We start from the raw sequence: 9933 nt of genomic DNA, 5'->3' as shown, positions 1-9933 counted from the left end.
ACTGATATCGTTGAGTAATTCTACAAACATTAAAACCATTTAAAAAATTCATACACTTCGTATGCATATACGATTCTTTTATATTTTTTAAAGAGTAAAATATTACTTATAAGTTGGTCTTTAATAAATAACTAATAATATCAAACTTTTAATGTTTTCTAAGTACAATGTAAATCATATCTAATACTTAATAATAACTACTTAAACGTTCGTCGTTTTTTCGTATCCGTATTTTAAGTTATCAAACTACGAAGTTATGCAATCGTAAGTAAAATAAGATCCAATAAACAATTTGGGTATTTATATCAACGGATAAACGTTGGGATTCACTTAGATAGTGTAAACATGGACAATTAGGCCTACACGTTTTTAACGTAATCATAATATTAATACGGGTGTAAAGCATATGCACATCAAAGTAGAGTAATTTAGTTTTTCGTTGGATAAAAGTTGCATTAGAGAATTTGAAATTGGCGCTCCAGATGGAAACTAGAAAGTAGAACAAATAGAAAGTGTTCTAAACCGTAAGAGTGCACTGAAATCAAATTTTGGCACTGACTTTTAACATTTATTTTCCATATTTTAATTTCATTCTCTATGAAGTACAGTAAAAAGTTGTGTATGAGAGCAATTACACTAACTGAATATCGCGTTTGCCTTATTTAGACGCGTACATGTGACTAGTTCTGTCACAGCTCAATTTCCTGCTGCTTTGTAGAACCAGAATTTTACATGAGGAAAAATGTATCTGAAAGTAAATGGCAATAGTAGTGCCTAATTATTACAAAGATGTTTTATTTTGTAGACAACATTTACAATAAAATTACGTTCATTATAATATTAAGATATTGTATTTAAACTATGTTGCAATTAATACCATTACATGTATATCTAACTTTTCAATATTGATAATTTTTTACAATTTCTGCGTAAAAAACATGAGAATGTGTTACTTTTTGTGAAAAAACTGCTGTAAACAGAGCTGATGTAAATGCAATATAATATGTACTACATATAAATCTGTTATTTGTAAATACGATTAGTTTATAATTACAACAGGTATATTCAACTGATATCCTTTACTCGTCTAATTAAAACAAGATAGGCGTACGCCTATTATTTTTTGGTTTTAAAAATAATCAATCAGAAGATGGATTTTGAGGACAATTCGACCTCGAGATTGTTAAAACGGTTATGTTTTGTAACAATTTTCATTTAAAAATATATAAATGTATTGGCATTGACATTGATATAAATCAGATTATATAAATGAATCTAGTACAGAGCCTTGGAGAACTCCACTTATTTTAATTTTGTTTCGTGTAGAACATTTTTAATTTGGGAGTGGTTTTATACCTATAAATTGAAGCATACAAGTGGCACATCCCTCACAGCTATTTTTCAAGTTTAATGTCATGATTTATTGAGCTCGTACCTAAACTGATATATTGAAATGTCTTTGTTAAATCGGCGAAATATCGTATAACCGATCTTTCAGCATTAAATGGGACAAGGTCATTCCCCACTTCATTTTTGTATATTAATCAATCTCAATTTTGTTAATTTTTCAAAACCCGTACTGATAGGTACTTAAAAGACTATTCTGCTCTAGTTGTGATCTCTCACTTCTTTTATGTATATGAAGACTAAAAAGAGTGAGTTCGGGCAGTTTTTATTTTCTTCTTCTTCCTTGTAGAACGGCCTTACTTTTCACTTTAGTTAGACTAACTAGAACTGGTTATTGATTCATCCCTTTCAAGTCCTATGCTTGAAAGTTCAGGAGCAGCTGATACGATTTCGTCACCTTATAAACAGAACGTTATCAGTGCTCGCGGGGGTGTGTCACCAGCCATATGACACTGTGACTGCCGCCACTCCAGACCAAATAATGACATGTGTTACTCATGCGTGTAGGGCAGGTCCCCGTCATGTGTACAGGCTGGCTGTGATTCATACGTGAGCTTACGCCATAACATGAGCTGGCCCTTATCCCTAGACAATCTGATGTCTCAGATTCTGATAACTATACTGGAGGTGATTTTTGTTTGAAATCAGAGTTACTCATCGAAACTGCAGAACTTTTAGACATTCCCAAAATGGGCTTTTATTGTGAAAATCGTACACATCCGAATACCGAATATTGTACACTTCGTCATGCTTTCTATTCCCGAAATTCTCCCACAGGTTGACCAGGAAACGCCATTTGAATTCCTCCTCAACTCCGCATGATAAATATCGAATGAATCCAGCTATAACGTTGAAATTTTGCATGAATGTTTTTCCATACAGAAGAAATGATTAACTGTAACTCTTGGCGACTGTAACTCTCAGGTTAGGGTAAGTTCTAGCTGTCGGTCCCGAAACATGTGAATTGGAAGCTCATAAATATGTTGATATTTTCTGAGACATTCGTTTGAATTTAAAATGTTTACCCCTATAGATGTCAGCCCTCAAGCCAGGTCTAGAGAGTCTTTGTACCTGAACACATTACATCTGTGGTATTGTATGAGTTAAGGGTGTGTAGAGAAACAGTAGCTGACGATGTGAACAGAGAGTTGTTTTAGCTGTATTGTCACTAATCTTATAGCAGTTAACATTTTAAAAATAGCAATTATTATGTCTACCTATCAAAATAAACCTTTTACCCAAAATCAATAAATATATTTTGAGTAGAAAGTGAATTTTTCAATAATTCAAACGAGAAAACGTTGCTGGACACCGGTGAGCTGAACGTAGTTGGTGTGTTGGTGACAATTAGTTTTGTTTGTTACACAATTAATTATATTTGTTAATTATCACCCCTGATTACGCCAAAGAAAAAGTTCAAAGGGACTTCTTAATAGGTTACATTGAAAAGAATGAATACATTCATCTACATAAATAAAAATTAAACGCTTTCGTTAGTAAGCGCATCTTTTGAGAACTTCTAGAAAGATTTGGCTATGTTTTGTTTCTAAATGTACATACAAATTCAAATTTGACTTTTATTGGGGAGGGAAAATATTGAAATTGGTAATACATATGTAGATGTAGAGTTTTCACGAAAAAGGGAAATTGCAAGTGCATCAAAAGAAAGTAATAAATATCAAAGAGCAACAGTATTATTACTGGATAAAGTATTATCCAACTTTTTACTATAGATGGAAGTCGAGACAATTTAGCTTATTCTGGATATTTAAGAAGAAATAAAACGTAGGTATCGAGCATTAATATGACTCAACGGCCCTTCGTTCAGTGACTACAATTTGAGGAAACAAGCGAGCGCAACGAGCAAATAAATTACAAAGTGATGCAATAGTGAGACAAAAGTCACTTTTCTGAGAGCAGAGAAACCCATCAGAAGGGCACCGAGTCCGCTTGCATTTACGATACGACACTGATTAGATGTATAAAAATGTATATAATTTGTAGACTGAACTAATGAAAAAGTACAATACAGTATAGCGAATAGAGGTCGAAGAGCATTGTATCACGTCTATGCTCTCGAAGAACTAAAACTTTTGATTAATATTGATTACATATATATGTAATGAAAGCTATGTAATCAAAGCTAAAACCGTACTAAGGTACATACGAGGATCGGAGCCGGCTGGCTCGCGTACAGGCAGATTTGGAGATGTGATGGTTTAACTGTTATGTTTCTGTTACGTAAAAGCTGCTTTTTACTTTTCTATGTATGTATTTTTTCATATACCTCAAATATGTCTACTTCCATTTATAAATTATCACAGAGCCCCATCATATTACATCATAGATGCTCTCATTAAGTAAGCTATAGACTACGACTAAGATTCCTTCCCGCTGGTCTAAAATATTGCTACTGGAATATTTGGAGCTATTCGATTCAATATAATGAGATTTTGCGCAGAAAGTATTGTTGTTATTTTATTGGTATCTATTAAAACTGTTTTACTAACCGACGTCAGGGCTCCGAAACTTAAAGTTAAACTTTATGCTTAAACTTAAACTTATTCATTAACATTATTCTAATGTCAGGGATTCGTGAGTCAGGGGATTGGAATGTTCTCCAATGACGCCACATAACTCAGAAATGTTTGGTACGTCATTTAAAAATAGATGATTTTGCCGGTATGAAGTCCTTGTTAATCTGGAATTGCTTGCGAATCCTCGGGATACAACTAGTATTTTAATGTTTGTTTCAAGAAATTGACGCAAATTTTCAAGTACGTTTGTAATACTTGAAATAATTATTAATTGCTGTGTCAAGTATGGTAGCCTACACATGTTCTATCTCTTCCACTCGTAGCAGACATTGCACTCGCCTGTTCCACATTATCTGACAGTTTTAGAAATTCTTGTACGGGTATGCAAATTGCCATAGAATTGTATTTATTAAGCAAAATAAAAATTATGACTGAATTTGTCTTCCCGTGGTACACGGTATTTTTAATAACGGAGAGTGTGTAGACCTAATAAATAAAATGCTCTTTTGCCTAATTAGAGCCTTTTAAAAGTATTTTCTTGAGATTTAAATTTAAGTCATTATCTCTCTCAGTGAAAAATATTATATGATTTTTAATTTAATATATGAAAGAATGTAAGGAATGTATGTGCAATAAATATTTTAATATTTAACATTGAGATTGTCTGGATTTAATTATAAATCATATTTACACGTCGAAGTTCACATAGCAAAATTGAAGAAATTAAAATGAAATGTTTAAAACTTGCAACGAGCTTATATAAAAAGATCCTGGATATGCAATTATAACAGGATTAACCATTTATCCAAATAATTTTAAGTATATATTTTCGGAACATTTTGACATTTTTACTAATCAATTATGATATACGCTTAGCTACTCGCGCATACATATACTTACGGACAGACATCTTAAAAACATGTATGTATTTGACACGGAGGAACCCAAAGGAGGCTTGACTAAAAATCAAATTTTAATAATTTGGGGCCATCATAACATTTTCTATTTTCTTCTGTGTTCTGTATGTTAGAAAAATTAAAACATTAATAAAATTCTGATTCTGATAAATACATAAAGGAGTGTTGGAATGTGTAATGGCTTGAAATTCGGCTGTAGACTTATCCAGGAAATGAAGTGAGGCTACCTACTTTCGTCAAACAGTGCAACAGCAGTAATAGCATTATCTTACTATAGCTTCGACTTCTGGAAGCATGGAGCGTACAGATTAGTCTACTATATATGATGCTTCACTTAGTTCCTATATTGAGGGGTGCATGCCAGAAAAGCTAGGGCAAGGTGTATTCTGTTTCTGGGGGGTGTTAAATAAAAGACAACGGTAAACAACTCTCCCACGCTGGCCAAGAAGAGTGTTCTAATTTTGTATTATTGTCCATTACATTGATAGGAATCCCGGTCACTACGCGTGACATTCCTTCCCTCCCACGCAATCAGTAAGTAGTTTATTTAGTACCGAACTATAAATACAGTTTTCTAAATTAACTTAAAACAAACAAAAATAATTTAATAAAGTGTGTACGTTCTAGTTTTGAAAATGAATGTATTGTATTTCATTTCAACAATGTTTGTAAACTATATTGATGTAGATGTCTAGTTACTTCTTGACGTATGTATTACGTCTAAATTTGATTTTATTTTAGCACTTCACTTTTACATTAACTATATTTAAAAAAAATATATTTATCCTAATACAAGTTTTTGAAGTAAATACAGAAGTGAACGTGTATTTTTTGGAAAACATACGGTTTGAAGTTGAGTAGGCCTACGTAGTACTTGCTTTGTGATATATGCGTAATGAGTAAGTATCGCATTGTTGACGCCTCAAGGACCCGTGATTTAGGGGCCCTATAAAAAATCGCCCACGCAAAAAAATGTAAGACTTTTAATTTCACCCCGATTGTAAATCGGTGCAGGGAGTGAAGAGGAAAGTCGTTATAAATCAAGTCGTTATGCCCAATTTGGAGCCGGAATTAAGCAGTATAAGCTGTTCGCCCGCGGCCGTGAAGTATGGCCCATTAGCCCGCTAATATATTAATAAAATATCGAAATTCGTCACAGCAATAGAGTGCGGGTGACTAAGGGTGCAGGGGAGGACCTCGTGAATCACCCCCTCGAAGCGGGCGGCCGGCCCGGGCACCGCGGCGGTTGAGTGAAATCACGGATCAGCTGGGGGAGTATTAAAAAACTGAATGGGGTTGGGGCCGGGCCATCATCTTTTGTGTTTACACATTAACTAATACGTGTTGGTCCCCTGATCCATGACTCACAGTGAGTCAATCCACGGCCTTCCTAATCTGTCACTCATCCTCCTGCTGATTATTTATTGTAGAGAACAGCCCTCTCTGTGTTCCCACACTCCACTTCTTGCCACGTACCACCACGATGACTAACCCCGCCAGCTGTCAAACCTCACCCTTTAGTAGACGGAGTCATTGTTCTAGAGCACAGACCGCTCTGTTTACTGCCGGTACCGATCAAATCGGAAGAGGAACATTAAAGACAATTTAAGGAAGGCAAAATGTAATTATAACAAGACAGAAATAAATGCAACAGGTATTCTCAGATATTTTCTTGAAAAGTCATCTGCGAGACTTATCGCACACAGCAAAAGTATCTTGCAGGCTCTTGGGATATTTTTTTTAATATTCTAAGTTAATCTCATTGACAGTCAAAAACTTAATGTCCAAGAATATCTAAACTATTAAGGTAGAGGTGTTGCCGACCAGCAAACGCCAAAATATTTTTTTTCTAGTTATTGTATTTACATAAGAGAGCAAAGCTCTCATATTTTTTTACTGATCTAAATTTGAAATCATCCGCAACTTAGGTTCCACTTTAGCACAGGCAGTTACCGAGACGGTTAGGATCCTAGGGTACTGAGTCTTACACATCGGCTTCGTATAGATTAACATTGTAACGTGCAGCTAAGTGTCGAGAAGAAGCTTAGGCTCCTTTGTGCGTGATCCTGTTTTCGATCGTTTCGGGTCTCATCACCACGCTAAAGTAGCGAATAACTCTTGTTACCTCTTTAGAATCTGAAATTCAAAGGTAAACTAAGACAAGGTGGTTACCCATTTGGGAACAACCGAAATTCCGAATTTAGCCGGAACACGCGTGTTTCAACGACGTTTCTTGCAAACTTCACATTGAGTGCCAAACTCTGACATATTTGCTTAACCTGTTTCAGCTTCGATTCTCCTCTTTAGGTAAGAAGGTTAAGCAGAAGCACCGGATGTCACCTGTAACATATGTACCTTAGGACAGGATGTGGATGGTAAGAAAAATGACTTTACTCTCGCATCAGAACAGAGTGCATAAATTGGAATATCTTCCAATGACTATGACTTTCGTTACCATGCAAATTCGTGTGATACACAATAATAATACTCATATTTCCATTTTATCAGATAACACTTTACTGTTAATAACACTGTCGCATTAACAGAGATATGTCACATGATGACAACTTGAAATTGTTCTGATCATGCATGACTTGTCTCATCGGTACTCAGGACAATTTTTCCGTTTATGTTGGGAAATCACGTGTTCTGGCACTGAAAGAGAGAGCTGAGGTTTATCCATATTTTCGAAAAAATCAGGTCTGAGTTCAGTGAATCTACATGGAATTCCAATGTTTAGTTCAGGATAAGTTCAGATTATATTTAATAACATTTACTGGGGAGCAAATTTAATTGTAATCTGAATTTATTATATTGATACTTGTGACCATATAGTAAGGGTTTATCTCGTAGTATTTTCAGTTCAGCTTAAGTTTAAAAGTCAAAAGACGTTCCCATTGTACATGTTTACTTTTTTAGCGATATAATAACACTCAGCCTTTATCTGTTTCACACGTGAGCTGTTAATCAGCTCATTGGAATCGCTAAGCACAAACTGGTTCTATATCGTCATTCTCTGATGAATCACGCCGTTCTGTGAAGCATCTTACATAATATTCCACTAAAGCAGTAATGTAATGTCCGAGTCGGGAATCCTTTTTCTATCCTAGGAAATCGCGTGTTTCTATGTCGTAAACGTGTCATGTGTTTTCGTCATCTAAAAATGTTTATGGAATATGGATTTTATTAGTAAATTATAATTGAAAGAAAACGATAGTTCTGAAACTAATGTAGAAACATCGAAGGTAAAAAACAAGTAACAAAGCGTTTGAATCTCTTAGAACAGTTCTGGAAAATAAACTTCGTCCTGAATATGTGATTACCTCAGACTGTTGGAGTGCATTGAATACAACATGACTCCCAATAATCAATGTTAATTACTGACAGTGAAGGTAGATAATACATGGTTTGATATATCAAACAATATTGCACAATTTATGCCTGGCATTAGCATTCGATTTGAGAAAAACTTGTGCTTGTTTACAATTTATTCTGAAAAGCCATTATTCCAATTGTATTGAAGTTTTAAAAATGTTTACTCAATGGATTTAAAAATTAATATAGCCAGATTTGAGTACGAGAAATAGGCTAGCATTCGTAATTATAAGTTAATTCTGTGAACTGTGAATAATCTACAACACGCCTGTTTGACCTCAGCCGTGGTACCTCAAGGTTATCGAGAAGCTGAAAGGCATACAGTTGACTCACATGTACTAGAGTCAAACTGTAGGACTAGACGGGCCTTTTCTTTATATTATTCTTTCACAAACGTCAATATACATAAAATAACCATTTTTTTATATTGCAAAATTACATTGTATAACTAATGTCAATACTGTACTATACATTTTTTTGTTTACAGGTGTTTTCCTACGTATATATTAATATTGAAAAAATAAATAAAATTAAGATAACCTTGGAAGTACCCAAAGTTAATCTTAAACTTTTAAATAGTTATTTGGCAAGAATAGGCGAATCTATTTACAGTTTAGTACTACGTAAATAGATTTATCGATGCATATATGCCAGAATAAACTTTAGTGGAGAAAATCTACGACGCAAAACATGCACTTAAAACTATCTACTTAAAACATGCACCCTTATTATCTAGTGAAACTAGATTCGATTACATAAATAAAACTCATACTCTATTTACTGTGTCCTTATAGTCTTATAATATCTGTACAAATATTTAATATAATATTATTGATATTATAAATTCGAAACTTTGTGAAGAATGAAGTTTGGATTTTGGATGTGTGACTGAATCACACAAAAACTAGAGGACAGATTTATAAGAAATTTGGGATTTTCTTGGACATCAGAATAATACATATACATATTATTTTATTCCGAAATACTAAGTATTACAAAATACTTATTCCACAATTCGAATTTGCATGAACAAAATGCCATATGTGGTAGAGTGCTGCATTTATAATAGTTATGACAGAAGTATCATCTGACTTTTACTGTAGATGACAGCAGTGGCGAATTAAATCATTTAGTTTAATTTGAATTCTGGAAACTATTTCCTTTGACATTGTGGGACGGTATATTGCAGAAGCAGAAAAAGCAAAACCGCCAATATGACCAACGAATCAGTAAGCCTATGAGCATGCAAGAGGAACCACTGAGCAATACACCAGATACAAAGTACAAATTTGTATTGCAGAAAACCATCGAGGGGCTTGTGGGGCCGCTTTCCACCAATACATACGATTCTAAAATTTATATACACAATTTTCATTATTTTAAGAGTCACGTAAATAAATTTACGTAACTCTTACACTAAACCAAGAAAATAAAATGATATATCGAACAAATATTCTATAGTAAGAGATATAGAACTGAATCGAGTTTACAGATATTCATGCCATTTAAGAAATAATACCGAGGGTACAATCAAAGTATGGAATTAAAATAATCATAAATATAACTATAGCAATTCCATTGATTTCACTTGTACCTATAAAAACTGTTTCACCTTTCCGACTTCTGGGCCTCAAAATATAGCCTTTTAAATTTAAGTATAATTATTCTGATTATTATTATCTCCTAATCATAAGATT

The sequence above is a fragment of the Homalodisca vitripennis genome, chromosome 4 (genome assembly GCF_021130785.1).
Source record: "Homalodisca vitripennis isolate AUS2020 chromosome 4, UT_GWSS_2.1, whole genome shotgun sequence".
In the NCBI taxonomy this organism is placed as follows: domain Eukaryota; kingdom Metazoa; phylum Arthropoda; class Insecta; order Hemiptera; family Cicadellidae; genus Homalodisca; species Homalodisca vitripennis.
The sequence above is the reverse complement of the archived record's forward strand: the minus strand, read 5'-3'. Positions refer to the sequence as shown.